This window comes from Mustela nigripes, chromosome 5, assembly GCF_022355385.1.
Source record: "Mustela nigripes isolate SB6536 chromosome 5, MUSNIG.SB6536, whole genome shotgun sequence".
NCBI lineage: Eukaryota > Metazoa > Chordata > Mammalia > Carnivora > Mustelidae > Mustela > Mustela nigripes.
In genome coordinates this window covers 27,186,829-27,203,778 of record NC_081561.1, presented here as the reverse complement: position 1 = coordinate 27,203,778, position 16,950 = coordinate 27,186,829, and the positions used below count along the sequence as shown (strand labels likewise).

Here is a 16,950-nt window from a genome sequence, read left to right as displayed (position 1 = left end):
AAAAGACCCCGAGGGCAGAGCTGGAGACTGACACTATCCCCTCAAGCAATAAAGACTGCCTAGAGCCAGCAAGGCCCCCCACACAAGGGTGACCCCAAGGCAGTGAGTCGCCTGACCTCTGCTGCCGCCTGTGCGTCCCTACCAACCTTTGTTCCACATTTTCCCTCTATAAAGATTTATTTATTTATTTATATGACAGACAGAAATCACAAGTAGGCAGAGAGGCAGTCAGAGAGAGGAGGAAGCAGGCTCCCTGCTGAGCAGAGAGCCCGATGTGGGGCTCGATCCCAGGACCCCGGGATCATGACCCGAGCTGAAGGCAGAGGCTTTAACCCACTGAGCCACCCAGGTGCCCCACATTTTCCCTCTATAAACCTAGAAGATTTTCAGCACTTTGGAGACAATCTTTGAGATGTTAGTCAGTCCTCTGCCGTCCTAGTGTTGACCTCTCTGAAATGAACTGCTTTCTTGTTTCACGACCACTTGTGTCTCTGCCTTTGGATTTTTTGAGTGGTAAGTGGCTGAACCTGGTCTATTTGGGACCCCTGGAGCTGGGTGCTCTTATACCCATGGGCTCGAGTTACAAAATGACTCAGAGCCCCACCTTCTACAGTTGCAGGAAGTCTAGGACCCTGACCCAGGAAGTGCCACCTGGGTCAGTCTGTATCCCCAGTTAATACCCAAGGTCAATATCAACTCTTGTTTCTCCCTCTCACTATTTCCCTGTGGGTATCCAGCCTCTTCATCCTCTCCCTTCTTTGACAAACTAACACTGAGCTAGGGGTCAACTCAGCTTCAGCAGAGGCTTGAACCGTGGATAGCACAGTCAAGAAGGGGAATTACAGGGCCACCTTGGAGGGCTTGGTCTGTTAAGCATCCGACTCTTGATTTTGGCTCAGGTCATGATCTCAGGGCTATGGGATCAAGCTCCACATCAGTCTCCACACTCAGTATGGAGTCTGCTTAAGATTCTCTCCCTTGCTCTCTCTGCCCCTCCCCACCATCCCTTGTGTGTGCACTCTGTCTCTCAAAAAAGGGGGGGCACCTGGGTGCTCAGTCATTAAGCGTCTGCCTTCTACCCAGGTCATGATCTCAGGGTCCTAGGATCAGGCCCTGCATCAGACCCCCTGCTCAGTGAGAGGCCTGCTTCTCCCTCTCCCACTCCCCCTAAATAAAATCTTTAAATTAAATTTAAAAAAGACAGCCCAGAACAGGGACACAGTAGAATTCCATATCAAAGGTGACTGTTCCTAAAATGATTTCTGTCTCAGGGGACCCCTCTGGACATTTCTCATCTCTCTGCTCATGGAAGACACCCTTTCTTCTCACTGTGCTCAGCAATGCAACACCTCTCTGGTGAGCCTCTCAGTTCAGATTCTGCCTTAATTTCATGTGTTCAAAGGATACATTGCAGAGTGTTGTCTTAACTAAAGAGCAATACTCCCCCAAATTAAGGATACTATCATACCTTAAAGCAAAAACAAGGGAAGGAATGAGGGAAGGAGGGGAGGAGGAAAATAGGAGGGAAGGAGAGAAGGAAGGAGGAAGGGATAAAAGGAAGGAAGGAATGGAAGAAGGTGGGAGGGAAGGAGGGGAGGAAGAAGGGTGGAAGGGAGGGCAGGAAGGATTTTCTGCCATAGTCCTCAAGGATAGAGAGTGGTTTCCTCCTCTCAGCCAGGTGGCAACATCCCATGACTGTTATATCCTGAATGGCATTCCAGGTTCCTCAAGGCCTCGCAGATCATTTCTTCTTCTTCTTCTTCTTCTTCTTCTTCTTCTTCTTCTTCTTCTTCTTCTTCTTCTTCTCCTTCTCCTTCTCCTTCTCCTTCTCCTTCTCCTTCTCCTTCTCCTTCTCCTTCTCCTTCTCCTTCTCCTTCTCCTTCTCCTTCTCCTTCTTCTTCTTCTTCTTCTTTTTTTAAGACTTATTTATTTTGAGAGAACAAGAGAGTACATGCACATGTGAGCCACTCCTACCCCCCCACCCCTCCCCCCCTCTCCAACCCCCCCCCTCCCCCCTGCCCCCCACCCTTAGCAGAGTGGCCCCTGTAGGACCTGCTCCAGCTTGATTCACTCTCTGGACAGATCTTTAGCCCACTCTTCCTAAAGCCCAAAAGGTCATTACTCCCTTGAGCTGCTGGAAAAACACTACAGAAATCACAGAGTCCAGGAAAGAAAAACAGGCAACAAAATGGAACAAGTTCAGGGAGTTGAACAGATGTTTATTTTGATCCATGTCCAGTTTTGACAAACCTAGAAAGGAATACAATGTCCAGGAAAAAGCAAGTGGAAGGGAGGGAGGGAAGGGAGCTAATAATATCAACTTTGAGACTCTACATAAAAAAATAAATTTGATCCATTTATCATCGCACACAAAGAATAACTTCTACATAGGATTTTTTTTTTTTTAATTGAACCTGTAGCAGGGCACCTGGGTGGCTCTATCAATTAAACGTCTGACTCTTGGTTTTGGCTCAGGTCATTATCTCAGTGTTGTGAGATGGAGCCCTGCTCGGGCTCCCCTCTCCCTCCCTCTCTGCTCCTCCCCACTGCTTGCAAGTGCTCTCTCTGTCTCTCTCTCAAATAAGTAAATATTTTTTTTAAAAATTGAAACTATAGAAGTACCAAGGGGGGGAAAATGGCAGAATTTCTCTGTGACGTGAGAGTATTGAAGACTTTCGTAACTACAGCCAAAAATCCAGCTTTTTAAAATTAATATTTTGGAAATTATTTAAAATATTTACAGAGCTTCAAAGTCAGGTCTATGAAACAAAGTATGTCAGAAAAACCAAGTTTCTAAAGAGAAAGATTGATCAACTTAACTACATAAAAATTTAAAAGCAGGGCACCTGGGTGGCTCAGTCAGTTAAGCATCTGCCTTCAGCTCAGGTCATGATGGGATCCTGGATCCAGGATCCTAGATCCCCAGAATCTAGCCCCACATTGAGGTCCCAGCTCAGTGGGGAGCCTGCTTCTCCTTCTCCCTCAGCCGCTCCCCCTGATCACAAGTAGCAAGCCACCACTCAGCTGTCTCAGGAAAACCACCTCTTGCCTTTGTGGTGCCCTCTGTGGTGCCCAGTGAAAAGGATCAAAATGGCCCCAGGAGTGACGCCAGCAGGGAGTCTGCTTCTTTCTCTCACTCTCCCTCTGTTCTCTCTCTCTCTCTCTCAAATAAATAAATAAATCTTCTTTTAAAATAAGTCTGTATAGATTGCCATGGAGAGACCACTACCATATTGTCTAGAACTGTATGTAAATATCTCAATAAAATAAGTATAATAATATTTTAAATGAAAAGTGGGGGAAATCACATAGAATGCTACTATATATAAGAACAAATGGGGCGTCTGGGTGGCTCAGTGGGTTAAAGCCTCTGCCTTCAGCTCAGGTCATGATCTCAGGGTCCTGGGATCGAGCCCTGCATCGGGCTCTCCACTCAGCGGGGAGCCTGCTTCCTTCTCTCTCTCTCTGCCTGCCTCTCTGCCTGCTTGTGATCTCTCTCTGTCAAATAAATAAATAAAATTTAAAAAAAAAAGAACAAATGAATACATGTATACACATATATATATATATTTCTTTTTAACAATGGAAGACTAGGACAAAAACTTTTTAAAACGTCTATGGAGAAAGAACCTAGATGTCCATCAACAGATGAATGGATCAAGAAGATGTGGTATATATACACAATGGAATACTATGCAGCCATCAAAAGAAATGAAATCTTGCCATTTGCGACAACATGGATGGAGCTAGAGCGTATCATGCTTAGCGAAATAAGTCAAGCAGAGAAAGACAACTATCATATGATCTCCCTGATATGAGGAAGTGGTGATGCAACATGGGGGCTTAAGTGGGTACGAGAAGAATAAATGAAAGAAGATGGGATTGGGAGGGAGACAAACCATAAGTGACTCTTAATCTCACAAAACAAACTGAGGGTTGCTGGGGGGAGGGGGTTTGGGAGAAGGGGGTGGTATTATGGACATTGGGGAGGGTATGTGTTTTGGTGAGTGCTGTGAAGTGTGTAAACCTGGTGATTCACAGACCTGTACCCCTGGGGATAAAAATATATGTTTATAAAAAATAAAAAATTATATTAAAAAAAAAACGTCTATGGAGAAGGAGAAAATTGAGTAGAGGATATAGGGATAGAAACTTGGTTTTTCTGACATACTTTGTTTCATAGACCTGACTTTGAAGCTCTGTAAATATTTTAAATAATTTCCAAAATATTAATTTTAGAAAGCTTTCTATAGGGGTGTCTGGGTGGCTCAGTTGCTTAAGTGTCTGTCTTTGGCTCATGTCATGATCCTGGGGGCCAGAGATTGAGCCCCAGGCTCCTTGCTCAGCAGGGAGTCTGCTTCTCCCTCCACCTCTGCCCCTCTTCCCCAGCCCTGTTCATCCTCTCTCTCTCTCTCTCTCTGTCTCAAATAAATAAAATCCTTTTTTAAAAAAAGCTTTTTCTAAAAAGCAAAATAAATAAAATCTAACTGCTCAATAAGTTAGTGATATAATGACAAAGAAAAAGACTATTTCAAACAACTTTAACCCTAAACACTAACCTAACTGTATATACCTAGTGAGATATATCCTAGGGATAAAAAGAATTGAAAAGTGGTTTTCATTTTTATATTAAATGACTAATCATTAATCAATTGATTGATTGATTAGTCAATTAATGGTGATAATATGGAGAGATAACACAAATGTTGATGTGTTTGGTCGAGATATTTGGTTGGGAGAAAGAGCAGCTCTAAGATAAGTCTTGTGAAACAATGGGAGTCTCTATTTGAGTCAAGGGTGTTAGTATAAACAAAGAATGACTTTATGTAGAAGCATATATATTTGTATTTTCTGTCCACCAGAAGGCCCTTGAAAACAAGGATCGACCCACTAGCAATGAACATCCCTACCACCCAGACTGTGGTCTCGATTTGCAATTTCCCATGGATGGAAACCTTAAAGAAATGTTTGGTTATCTGCTTGGAGAAGGGAATACACAAGATGTGCTTGGATATCTCATCATAACAAAAAACTCAAGAAGCTATCAGAGTATCTTGGGACTACATCAAAGGTACATGAGGAGGGGTGCCTGGGTGGCACAGTGGGTTGAGCCTCTGCCTTCGGCTCAGGTCATGGTCTCAGGGTGCTGAGTCGAGCCCCGCATCAGGCTCTCTGCTTAGCGTGGAGCCTTCCCCCTCTCTCTCTGCCTGCCTCTCTGCCTACTTGTGATCTCTCTCTCCATCAAATAAATAAATAAAATCTTAAAATAAGTAAATAAAAGGTAGGTGAGGAGACCCCCACTTGCCAAAGATGGGACAATTCAAGCATTCATAAGAATAACAATTGCAATGGGCTGCAATAAATTAAAATACATCAAATATATTTAAACCCATGACTTCATAATGATTTTTTTAATTGATCACATTTGGAGAGTTGTAGGTAGCCAACTTAATAACTCGAAAACTGGTCATAAAGAGAAATCAACATTTATCCTGCCTTTCCTATAGGAACCATACCTGATCACATGGTTGAAGAGGGAATTTCTCTTACAGAAGTAGTCCAGCTAGTATAAAAGAAGAACAGAATGGTAGAATTCCATTATCACCATTTCGCAACTCCTAAGAATATCATGGATTAGTCAGTACCTGATAACATAACCAAAAGAGAGATGAGCTGACATTATGCACATTCTTTTGGAAGTTCACAACATTCTCTGAGGAGTCCTACAAAATAAGTCAAACACAGACTGAGGGAAATTCTATAGGACAAAAAACCAACAACCAAACAACAAACAAACGATAAGAACACACTTTCATCAACAAATACATTACAAGGGGGAAAATAGAATGAATGAGAGAACTTACACATTAAAATATACACAAAAACAAAATTTAATAAAAATATTTTAATAAGGGGTGCCTGGGTGGGTTAAAGCCTCTGCCTTCGGCTCAGGTCATGGTCTCGGTCCTGGGATCAAGCCCCGCATCAGGCTCTCTGCTCAGCAGGGAGCCTGCTTCCTCCTCTCTCTCTCTCTGCCTCTCTGCCCACTTGTGATCCCTCTCTGTCATATAAATAAATAAATTTTTTTTAATTTTAATAAATTTTTAATAAATTATAATAAAATAAAAATTTATTAAAAATTTTAAAAACATAAAAATAATAATTTTTTAAAATTTTAAAAAGAGGGACACCTGGGAGGTTCAGTTGGTTAAGCCGCTGCCTTCGGCTCAGGTCATGATTCCAGCGTCCTGGGATCGAGTCCCACATCGGGCTTCTTGCTCAGCGGGAGCCTGCTTCTCTGTCTGCCTCTGCCTGCCACTCTGTCTGCCTGTGCTCACTGACAAATAAATAAATAAAATAAAATAAAATATTTTTAAAAGAAACATAAAAATATCAACCAATATAATAATGTATATAATAATGTATGGCCTATATTATTTCAATCCTGACTCACAAAAACATAAACTCATTTTTTGTAAAAAAAAAAAAAAAATGAGACATTTGGGGGAATCTGAAAAAGAAAATCTGAGGCTCCTAATTTCCAGGCTGTTTTCCCACTGGCCTGAGCTTAGGCATTGTTGTAAGTAAAAACCACTTGAGAGCCCAGAACTAGAGTTGGAACAGCTGCCCTGAGCTGGCCATTTACTATCAGTTGAAGAGCCTATTTAAATAACAAGGCCACCTCTCTCATTCCCTCTCAGCCCCCCACCTGTCCCTCCTCCCATATGAAAACAACCAACAATTCAGTATGAGGCTCCAGACAGGAGGTTCTCTTGAGGTGGTTCTCATTCAGGCTCTTGCCCACCTGGACTGCAAGTTTTGGCATCATCCAGGATGCCCCAAATGAGCAAGTTCTGATTGTATGACATGAGCTGATAGGCTTGATCACAACTGGGCCTGATCTAGAAAGGGAAGGGGGTTGGGGTACTCCACCAATACTACTATCAGCAACCCTACGGACTGGAATAACTATAAACTATGTAATACAGGACTCCATCTTGAAAAGGGTAAAAACCCTGTCCCTAGGGCCTGAATACTCTTAAGTCAGAAGACCTGGGAATTAGTTATTATCCCCATCTATGACTACACATACTCCTGAGGTCCCTCAGTGGTCTTTGCTCTTCAACCGTAGATACAAGATATGGTTATTTCAGAAAACAGAAGTAGAACTTAAGATAAACAAAAGAACCCAAGGAAGGGCAAGAAATGAACAAGTTGGGAAGTGTTGCCGGACAGGAAAGCCAAGGGGGCTTATTAATAATAATAATAATAGGAGGAGGGGGAGGAGTAATTTCATATTTATTGAGCTCCTACTACCTGCCAGGGGCTAGATAAGTCCTTTTTCACGCATCATCCCATTTAATACCTTCAATAACCTAATAGGTAATGCCCTCCACCTCCTCTCAAAGGCAACTTCACTCCCTCTTCTCAAGAATGCATCTCTTGCCTATTTCTTATATTATAGGAAGTTATATATAATAACTGAAGTTTCATATAATATGCAGCAGATTTGCCTAGACCTGTGGGAGGTCTAAGGTCACTGGAGGGCCAAAGACCCCCCCAGCACAGTCAACAAAGCTTCTTCCATCTAATGTTTCTATCTAAAGAAAACTGTCCTCTTTACAAAAGACGTCAGAAGATGCCATGCTTCTCCAGTCAGGGTTTTGTGTGTGATGTGACCCCTGACCAGCCATTGCTCCCTCACAATGTCTCACCCGGCCATCACTATTCTGGATCCTTTTCCAGGAAGTACAGCCAGCAAAGCATGAACCACATCTCTAAACATGTTGGACCTCTTACCATTTTACAATGAATGAGTAATGTTGAAAGTTGAGTGCATTTATTTATAAGAATTCACAATGTAATTGGTGGTTATAGAGCAACTTCATTGTTTCCATCATTTCCTAACAAGGGTCATGCCTTGAAAGTTCAGTAATGGCCTCATGATAATGACAGAAAAGGGAGAGGAACAGACACACGAGGCAAAGAAGCAAACGGTGTCATGTGAATCTGTCTGAGCCCAGTAAAGGAACAACATTTGAATTACATGCCCATGACTCTGGCTCCCCAAATCACCAAAAAATAATTAACAATGGAGCTTAACACTGTAGCTACAACTAATCGTAGCTAGAATTATTGCAGTAAAACAGAGAAGCAGTGATGGGGTACCTGGCTTCATTGCTTGTTTGTATCTTGATGTGGATACTCAGGACACATGACCTCCATAAATCTTACATTCAGGTTGTTTCAATTGTCTGTGCAGATCTTCCTGTGACACAGCTAGAAGGATGCCTCCCAGCTGGGTCTGGTCGGGTGAGGAAAGCCAACCACCCAGCTTCAAGAAGCAGCTTTGTGTTCTCAGCAGATCGTCCAGTAGGCAGAGACCTATGGGGGAAAATTTTTTTTTAACTTTATTTCTTTGCGAAAATTGCTTGGAAGAAAGCTGGTCATTAACAATGGTAACTGAAGTAATGAAAATGTGAAGAATTCTGAGAAAATAATCATTTTTAGGAATTATAAAGTGGGATAAAGACAAGCATTTGTCAGCTTGGCTTTATTAATTAAAGCAGCTTGGCTTTATTAATCCTCAATAAATGCAGATATTTGAAAAGAGACTTGAGAAACAATTTCAGGAAATATTTTCAGGCAGCTCAAAAGTTTCTCACAGAGCCAGAGACTAAACTTAAGTGAAAGTAGGAACAGCGGTTAACTCGTGGTAAGAGACTATAAACAGGAAACAGCATACTTTCAACATAAATGTAATTGAGAAAGGTCCAGAAAATCTGGATAAGCATTTATGTATCATCTAATTTGGAGCTATGCAAAGCTCTCTGGTGCCTCTTATAAAGGTCAAAAGGGTCAGCTATCCTTTCTGCAAATATGGCCACTGGGTGAATATACATCAATCCCCCTTTCATTAGAGTAGCCTTCATCCAGAACTTTCTACAAACAGATTTTGGAGGTTAAAAAATTCTGAACTTCCTGGAATAAGATTGTCTTGCGGTAAAAGCTGCCTGCATGCCAAGCATTTTGGCCCCTCCCCAAAAGGAAAGGCTTCTGATTTACTTCCAAGAGCTCATCCTCTTTCTACATAGATATTATCTAGCTCTGCATACACACCCTCTCTTTGCTTCCTCCTTGATTTATTATTCTACTTTTGTCTATCAAATCCAGATTTATTATGTTTATGTCTTTTTAACTACCAAGGTCCTTTTGGATATAAGCTTGTTGTACATGAATAATAAACAGCAACTACCAAGTATTATAGCTATTAATTATATTAACAGTTACAATATAAGCTATAGTTATACTTTATGTAATACTATACTACTTAAGATAGATAGTTATATTAGTTATAGTATGAACGTTATAGTATACCATAACATTCCAGTTTCTATACATTGTCTTATAGGCTTACAATGCTGAGAGACAGAATGTAAAGAAACAAGGCACAGGAAATTGTGGGCAGCTTGCTCAGATTCTCATAGCTAGTATGTGGTCCATTCAGAGTTCAAACTCAACTAGGAAGGACTCTGTGTCAGGGCTTGTTCTCTTACTTAGTAAGCTGCCTATAATGGTGCACATCTCATTACCATTACTCTCTTACCTATCATTAACTACACAGAGCATCAGCAATTTTATAAAAGCTGCTTACCAAGCTGAACTAAAGGAGGGCTAACTACATGATACACATACACACACCCTTTATTCAGCTAGACTCCTTCATCCTCTCCACCAAACGTGTCCATGCCTACTCCATGCCGGATGCCGGCACTAGTCCACAAGTCAGGCATGGCCCCTGTCCTATTGGAGCCTCCTGCTAATTCGGAACCTCACTTCACCCTACACTTTTCCTTCACAGCATCACCCATTAATTACTTGTTCAGTGTCTTTCACCCCATTGTCCTGTGACCTCCTTGGGGGCAAGATGGCTACCCAGGTCACTGCTATGTCTAGGGTCTTGTGGAGCACCTGACACCTAAGAGAAACTTAATAGTTATGGAAGGAATGGATGTGAACCAACAGAGGGAGCAGGCTCTCTCAAAGGTTGGAGAAGGTATTGTACCAGCCAGTAGTTAGCTGATTATATTACCTGTGCCACAGGGTGCTCATCTCTGCCTACCAGAAACCAGCAGCCTCTGAGTTCAAGCTCCCTCCCACTGCACTCACCGTCCAGTGTCTGCCTTGACAGTGAGGTCTGCCCAGGCCCACCCAGTCTGGGAGTTATACCAGTGAGCAGAAACTTGCCCTGTCAAAAGGGCTCACATCAGTATCATAGCCCTGGCCCATCCGATCTGGGTGTCTCTTTGATCCCAATCTCCAAACACCTGGAAAAAAGGACAACACTCCACCCACTCCTCACTGTAAGGTGTTTCATGGAGATTGGCTGTCTCATAGGCTAATGTAGGCCTATAGGCGAATGTCACGTGCAGGCAGGATCTCTGAGAGAGGCACATTCTGGCATCAGGCAGGATAAGTGAGGTGTGTCCTCAGGCAGGGACCTGGGACTCAGAATGGGAGCCTTAAGCTGACAGAGGTGGGAATGTGCAGGTGTCTATCCTTCTCCCCTTAGACTCAGGGAGTGGCTTTGAGATGGAGGCAGCAAGCTAGGAGCAGAGAAGCAATTCCTGAAGTTTTCTGTGGGCTGAAGATAAATCAGCTGTGTCTTGTGAATCAGATGATCTGGTTGCCTGTTACTCAGTTCTCTGGTTTCCTTTTCTTAACTCTGGGCCTTTAGGGAAGTATTTTTTAATTACTATCTATCTGAGTCTGCAGTGCTAATGGCTTCAACTGTGGTTGCTCACAAGCATAAAGTGAGAGGGAAACTTCTGGGAACGTGGCAGGGCTGGGAAGTCCCTTTCTCTCCCCATGGAGATATCCCTCCAACTGCACCCTCTAGGATGTTCCCCTTCTTTTATTATGGGAGGTGGATCTTTCTTTGCAGCATCTAGACCAGCCGAGGAAGGCCCCTGATTCCAGTCCTCAAATGGAGATGACCCAAAAGCACCCAGAGTTGGCTCTGAAGATTTGTTCCCCTGATGCTTTGTGTTGTTTTGCTCTTCACAGACTCTTGTAGCCCTGGGTAACCTGGGGGCCTTGAGGGAGGAAGGTCACCATCTGGCAGGTAGAAGGATCCCAACTGTAGTCTCAGAGTCAGGAATGTGGTCTACAAACTGCCTCCCACCTCAAGACCTTGAGGCTCACAGTTGCCTTCCCTTCACAAATGAGATCTCCCCTCTTCTGTGTTTTGCAGAGCCCCCACCCCCACCCCCACCTCAATCCAGGGCACTTTTCTAGTTCCCAGAAGAATTGGATCTCCTCTTCCACTGTTCTGAAAGAAAAGAACTCTGAATGACAAATCGCCACCCCTCCCCCCAAAATCCCCATGATTAAAAACGTTGGTATTTTGTTTACATGTGAATAACCAATATTCTACAGCCTTTTTTCTCTCTCCCACGCATACACATATCTTCATTTTTCCAGCTGACATGTCTATCCTTCCTAACCCTGCAGTTGAAGGTTTGTGGCCACTGGGGGCAGGCCCTGTCATCCTCAGCTCTTTCTCAGGGCCTCAAAGTCAATGCTCTGTTAGGGCATTTGTGACCTCAGAGGAGAGTTCGGTTACAATGGTGTGCTGATAAACCAGCCTGAGGGGTTAGCTGGGTAGAATCCCTGATTTGTAAAGGTTACCAGTTTCCGTGATGTAAATACTCCCTCTCACCATGACCCTTTTCCAACTAACAACGGTTTAACAACCAGCTTGTAACAATTTCACAATTGATCTCACCAGTTGGTCTGAACTAACTGAAGCACACCACTGTTCAAGGAGATCTCCAGAGCATTCTTGGGCCCCCAGAATGTCTCAACAAAATGAGCAATAAATCCAGGGGAAGCAAAGGGAGGAAAGAGCTCTCATGTACCATTTTTTTAAAAGATTTTATTTATTTATTTGACAGGCAGAGATCACAAGTAGGCAGAGAGGAAGGCAGAGAGAGAGAGGAGGAAGCAGGATCCCCGCAGAGCAGAGAGCCCGATGTGGGGCTCAATCCCAGGACCCTGGGATCATGACCTGAGCCGAAGGCAGAGGTTTTAACCCACTGAGCCACCCAGGCGCCCCTCATGTGCCATTTTTGCCTGCTGGGTTTCTTGGCTCACAAAAGGTATGGAAAGGGTATGGACTTTAGGGTGTCAAACCTCTGGGTTCAAATCCCTGTGTAACTTATGCAAGCTTCATCTTCCAACTCTGCAGAAGAGGATTGATAAGACCTACCTGTGGGATTACTTTAAGAATGAAAGAGATGCCTAAATAAAATGCCTAATATAGAGCAAGCTCTCCATAAATATTCTTTCTTTTGTGCCCACACTTGTCTTAATTTTTCCCGTAGTTCACATAATTATTTTCCAAAGGGTCCAACAGGGGGAGCCCAAACTCAACACTGTCAGGGTTGGGGCTGGTCATTCAGCCAAACTCTCTCACCAGTCTTGGCTTTAACTGGGGAAGCTTTGAGGAGCAAAGATTTTTCTTTTCCAGGCTCTCCCTTGTCCTCATCCCAAAAAAGCTGAGTCTATCAAAATGTTTTAGAACTGGGGTTCATGCCATCAAGCTTCATTCTCCTCTGAGATGGCAAACTATAACCCAGTCAGACACCATGGTCCATGAAGGGAATACCACATCAGGACCAGAGCAAGCTTCACCAAAACAGTACTTCACACAGCACAAAGCTCATAAAGCTTTCTGCACAGCCTAAATACCTCCCACACCAAACCAGCCATAATAAACAGTTTCACCTAACAGTCCTGGGGATTATGGTAAAATTGTGCAGCAGAAAGCTGTGGCCAGATATCTAGAAGAGCTTTCCAACTGTAAAACCACCAAAGAAGGAAGTGGAGTCTTTGCCTCTGTGGCCTGGAAGGGTGGAGAGAGGAGGGGAGTCAGAAGTGGAAGGAACAGGAGGCTCACTAGTTTTGAGAAGTGTAGTTGTTCACAAACAATGGAATTATCGGAATGATACAGAAAGGGGCATCAAACGAAACTCTGAGGAAATCTGGTTTCTTGTGATAAAGAGCTTTTGGTAACCTGAGACAGTTTTGGAAACCTGGAAGCACAAAAATTCTTTACTAGAAATGAATGGTAAGAGCACCTGGGTGGCTCAGTGGGTTAAAGCCTCTGCCTTCGGCTCAGGTCATGTTCCCCAGGGTCCTGGGATCGAGCCCCGCAACCTGCTCTCTGCTGAGGAGGGATCCTGCTTCCCCCTCTCTCTCTGCCTGCCTCTCTGCCTACTTGTGATCTCTGTCTAATAAATAAATAAAATCTTAAAAAAAAAAAAGAAAGAAAGAAATGAATGGGAAACCTTGCATTTAATTCCCATATGGTCACTTTCCAAATGGCTGGCCAGTTATTTAAGCTCACTAAAGTTATTTAAGCTCACTAAATCTCAGTCACTCCTATATTCACTCATGCCACCCATACTTATTGAACATCTTATACGTCAGGGGCTAAATGAATCCCAAGGAGACAAAGGTGAGCAAAACTAGGCACTATCCTTTTTTTCATGGCATTTACAAAGTATTCATCTGCTAAAAGTCATACTAATGCTGGGACAACGAGATATCCACAGGCAAAAAGTGAAGTTGGATCCCCACCTCATGTCATATATGAAAATTAAGTCAAAATGGATCAAAGACCTAAATGTAAGAGCTAAAACTATTAAATTCTTAGAATATAACATAGCCATAAATCTTTGTGACCATGCATTAGGTAATGGCTTCACGGATATGACACCAAGTACTCAAGTAACAAAAGGAAAAAAAAAAGATAAATTGGACTTCATCAAAATTTAAACTTTAATAGGACACTAATCAAAAAAATGGACACTAATCAAGTGTAGGAAACTATAGGACACTAATAGGACATAGGATGCTAATCAAGAACACTTATCAAGAAAATGGGACACTAACCATAGGACACTAATCAATAAAATGAAAAAATGACCCACAGAATGATATCAAATGCTTATAAATCATATATCTGATAAGTGGCTTAGATCTAGACTACATAAAGAACTCTTACAACTCTGGACACCTGGGTGGCTCAGTCCGTTAAGTGTCTGCCTTCAGCTCAGGTCATGATCCCAGGGTCCCAGGACATTGGGCTCTCTGCTCAGTGGGGAGCCTGCTTCCCTTCCTCTCTCTGTCTGCCTCTCTGCCTACTTGTGATCTCCCTATCTCTGTCAAATAAATAAAATCTTGGAAAAAAATTTTTTTTAATAAAATAAAACCTTAACTAAAAAAGAACTCTTACAACTCAAAAAATGGGCAAATTATTTGAATAAACATTTCTCCAAAGATACACAAATGGCCAAAAAGCACATAAAAAGACACTCAACATCTTCAGTCATCAGGTAAATGCAAAAATAAACCATAATGAGACACCACTTTATACCCACTAAAATGGCTAGAATCAAAAAGACAGATTGGAGAAATGGGAGCTTTCATACACTGCTAGTGGGAATGTCCAACAGTGCAGTCAATTTAGAAATAATCTGGAATTTCCTCAAAAGATTAAACAGAGGTACCGCATGACCTAGGAATTCCACTCCTGGGTATGTACACATGAGAAATGAAAATGTCTATCCACAGACACTCTGGTACATGAATGTTCATGCCAGTATTATTCACGATAGCCAAAATGTAGAAACAACACAAAAGTTCCTCAATTGACGAATGGTTATATGAACTGTGGTACATACACCCCCACCATGGAATAGTATTTGGCAAAAAAAAAAAAAGAAAGAAAGAAAAGAAAAGAAACAAAGCACAAATGAAAGCAATTATGGAAAGGAGAGCAAAGCTGAAGGCATCCCAGTCTTGCATTTCGAGATACGCTACAAAGCTGTAGTCAGAATCATACATTAGTGGCAGAAAAATAGACTCAGTTCATGGAACGGAATAGAGCCTTCAGAAATAAACCAGAAAAGAAAAAATATAGTCAATTAATCTACAATAAGAGAGGTGAGAATATACAATTAGAAAAGACACATACCTTCTTTTCAGACAAGGGGCCAAGCTTCAGACTTATGACCACCAGACAGTCGTCCTCCCACAGCTACTTTGCCCTTGTGCCCAGCTTTCTCTCCATAGTGTCTTCCGCTGCTCCCTCTTGGCAAAGAAATCACAATAAGTTGCTTTCTCAGAAGGATGCCAGTCACCTGTGTGCCATGAGGAGCCCTATCTCTCCTATCTCTCAGAGGAGGTGCCCATGGGAGGCTTAGGGAGGACACAGGGTGGTGGAGGCCGGCTGCACCAGGATTCTTCCTCCCCCCGCCACAGCAGCTGGGCAGCCTTTCCCAAATCCTTTCCATTCTTACACTCTCCAGGCTGGCTTCTTTTCAAACAAGCAAAGGACCGGTATTTGTCCCTGTGAATGCCTCACGACTCATGGCACCAGTGGGTCAGATAGGCAAAAAGCCATGATGGCCCCTCACCTCCAGTGGCTACCAGGACTCCCTAAATAGGTCGAATGTGTGTTATGTATATTTTACTACAATTAAAGATAATAACAAAGGCAGGGTGTCCAAATGGTTCAGTCAGTTAAGCATCTGACTCTCTATTTCAGCTCAGGTCTTGATCTCGATGTTGAGATGGAGCCCCACATACTGCTCTGCACTGGGCAGGGAGTCTGTTTGGGATTCTCTCCCCCCACCACCACCTGCCCTTCCCATCCCAACTGCATGCATGAATTCTTTCTCTTTCTCTCAAAATAATAATAATAATAATAATAATAAAAGTATAGTAGTAGTTCTTTCCTCACAGTGTTGTTTTGAGGATTAAACGAGATCAGTATTGGCTGAAGGAATGGCTAAAGTGCCTAACATCATTTACAAGCCAGGTTTGGAGAATGAGGATCAGGATGGTGGAGGGGACACTTCAACTTTCTACTTTAATTCATGTGTTTATTTTTCAGATTTTTTTATAACTAGTTTATAACTAGTTTTTGTAACTAGTATACTTTCAGAATTAAAAAAGAAGAAGAAGAATGAGGGCTGCTTATTACTGCATTACTGATTTGTTCAAGACTTAGTATCCACAGAAAATTGCATGAGATTTAGGATCAACATGCTTGGCCTATGTTTGACCTTCTGTATTTGTATCTCTATGTGTAATTTTTTCCAGATTTCCTTAGCTTTGCTTGCCTTTCTTCCCCTCCACCCCCAACTTACTTAAGTCTCTTAGTCACAGTCTTTTTTTTTTTTTTTTTGAGATTTTATTTATTTATTTGTCAGAGACCACAAGCAGGGGGAACAGCCAGCAGAGTTGGAGAAGCAAGCTCCCCACTGAGCAGGGATCCCGATGCTGAACTTGATCCCAGGACCTAGGGATCATGACCAAGCTGCAGGCAGACGTTTAACTGACTGAGCCACCCAGGCGCCCCTCTTAGTCATACTCTTAAACCTCCCAGTCTGACCATTGGCTCCTGCCCTCATGCTGGAAGAGAAACCCAAGACATCAGGCAGTGGGTGGGGAGGGGGCACTATGCTCATCCCTAGACAGTGTCTTAACTCCTCTTCCCATTTTTACCTCCTTCTCCATGGTGAAACTTTCCCCGAGATCTGATTTTCAGTCTCTCACTGCAACTTGAGAGGTCTGCTGCTCCAGGAAGACAGAGACAGCTGGGAGCCCTGGCCGGAAGTCCGTTTCCTGGGCAAGAGAACACTGGCAGAAATCCAGACCACTGACGTCACCTGGTCCGGAAGGCGGAAGCCATTGCCCAACCATAGGAAGTAGATGCCAACAACACATATTTCTGTGATTCCCTCCTTCCATTCAGAAAATCATTTTCCTGGACAGAAGGCAGTAGTAGTGGAAAGTGTTCTGACCTTTGAACCACACAACCACACAACATGAGGTTGGCCAAAGCCTTGACTGACAAACGAGCATGAGACCTGACCC

At 42.9% G+C, this 16,950-nt stretch overlaps 1 long non-coding RNA gene across 3 annotated transcripts; it reads right to left on the bottom strand.

The window, feature by feature from the left end:
* Window positions 1-1,431: 1,431 nt before the first annotated feature.
* Window positions 1,432-16,722, bottom strand: LOC132017176 (uncharacterized). 3 transcript variants are annotated; one of them, XR_009404192.1, is made up of 6 exons: window positions 16,579-16,722; window positions 15,044-15,159; window positions 8,170-8,385; window positions 6,192-6,337; window positions 5,517-6,061; window positions 1,432-1,921 (listed from the first exon to the last, which is right to left on the bottom strand). It is a non-coding gene; the product is annotated as an uncharacterized LOC132017176 (long non-coding RNA). The 3 variants fall into 3 exon arrangements; XR_009404193.1 differs by having other exon boundaries at window positions 1,437-1,921; window positions 5,517-5,563; window positions 16,579-16,717; XR_009404191.1 differs by lacking the exons at window positions 1,432-1,921; window positions 5,517-6,061; window positions 6,192-6,337 and having other exon boundaries at window positions 7,824-8,385; window positions 16,579-16,710.
* Window positions 16,723-16,950: the final 228 nt, after the last annotated feature.